At 54.0% G+C, this 1,532-nt stretch overlaps 1 long non-coding RNA gene across 2 annotated transcripts in view; it reads right to left on the reverse strand.

Moving 5' to 3' along the window:
• Window positions 1-29: 29 nt before the first annotated feature.
• Window positions 30-1,532, reverse strand: part of LOC109372387 (uncharacterized) — an 8,434-nt gene continuing 6,931 nt past the window's right edge. Inside the window, exons 3-4 of one of the 2 annotated variants that reach the window (XR_002122039.1) lie at window positions 1,317-1,358; window positions 30-1,134 (exon numbers count right to left, since the gene is read on the reverse strand). This is a non-coding gene — a long non-coding RNA (uncharacterized LOC109372387). Of the gene's footprint in view, window positions 1,359-1,532 lie in introns of both variants that reach the window. The other variant, XR_002122038.1, reaches the window with a different exon arrangement.

Below are 1,532 nucleotides of genomic sequence, written 5' to 3' on the forward strand. Positions count from 1 at the left end.
AAAATTATAAACAATTATCCAGACCACACACCACTGAGTTTACTCAGTGCCAAGAGGATTCCTCCTGCTACTCACATGGCAGTGGAGGGGTGTCTTCAGGTGGGTGGGGGGCTGGACCCTCAGCTCTAATCCTGTGATCACTTTGTCATCACCTCTCTGCCCTCCAGGCTGGTCTCAGGGGACACAGCTCCCCGTTGGCATCTCTGAACCCAAGTGGCCCATTTATTAAGCAAGACTTCAGCTTGCTTATTCTCAGGATAAAGGCCCAGTGCCCCACCAAGGCCCCCGGAGCCTGCCCGGGGGCTCCTGTCCTCTGAGCTGTCCTCTCCTTCCTTATCCTGCAGCAAGAAAAGTGTTTTTCTTTCCCGGGGGGCTCCTGGGAGGTTGATTTGTTGCCTAGTCAATGCAGTCCTAATGTTGATATGGGTGGGTACAGGGTTGTTGGGTTTTTTTTTCTTGCTTCAGTAAGGGAGAAAGGAAACCAGGGGAATTAGATGGAGGGAACCCACAGCATTAAATCTGTGCATTTATTGATTGGGGTGGCTTGGGTGGGGGTGACTAACAGAGCTGGGCCTCTGCAGGGGTGTTTGAGATCAATAGAAGCAGCTCTTGCCTGAGGCGGTCACACCTGGTAAGCAAGTATTTCGAATTGGGAACAGAGGCCAGGGCCCTAACACAGACCTAGGGGGAAGGGGATACTGGGGAGGTGGGAGGCTTTCCACCTGGAATGATCAGATTCCAGGTAGTGGGGACAAGAGTCTCCCCTCTGCTGTGCCCCACTTCCCTGTGGGCTGTCCTGGCCAAACTTCTGAGTCATTGGATGGGCAGCAGGGAGCGAGTCAGTCAGCAGCTCAGCCATGGCACCCTGAAGACCAGAAAGCAGGTTCCCCCAGAGACTCTGGGGTGAGGGGACTCCCCTTGGCCCCTCTGGGGGGGTCCAGGACACTCATCAGGTTATTGATTCCTGTGAAGCTTAACTCATTTGGAGGTGCCACCCCCAGTTCTAGGTAGCAAGTAGGAACCAGCCAGAGAAGAGCGAGCTGAGTACCTGGGCAGGTCCCGTGGGCGTCTGAGGTCATGGTGCCAGCAGCGGCTCCCCAGTCCGTGCCCGGCTGGAAGAGGTGATGCTTCACCCTAGGGGAAGAGAAAACAAGTTGTGGGGTCGAATGTGAGCCAGCTGTGGCAACAGGGAGCAGCTAGGGCCAGGTCTTTGGTGGTGTCCTCTGGGATGGCCGCAAATGCCAAAATAGACTTGACCCAGCGTGTTCCTCTGTCTGCTGGGCTCTGCTGGCTGCTATTTAAGGAACATCCTTCACCTCACTCCAGCGCACTCCAAGCCAAGTCAGAGTCCTGCCGTCCTGTTGGGGCACAAGGGCAAAGAATGAGAAAAGAAGACAGCCATCTGAGAAGTAATACAACCAAAGAAGCAATAAAACCAAACACAGAAGAAAAGATGGCAGGGAACGTTTTGGAAATTACTCGAGGTCGGGAACATTTGCGCTCACTCATTGATAGAGCAGCTATCGTTCGAG

This window comes from Hipposideros armiger, unplaced genomic scaffold (assembly GCF_001890085.2).
Source record: "Hipposideros armiger isolate ML-2016 unplaced genomic scaffold, ASM189008v1 scaffold_633, whole genome shotgun sequence".
NCBI lineage: Eukaryota > Metazoa > Chordata > Mammalia > Chiroptera > Hipposideridae > Hipposideros > Hipposideros armiger.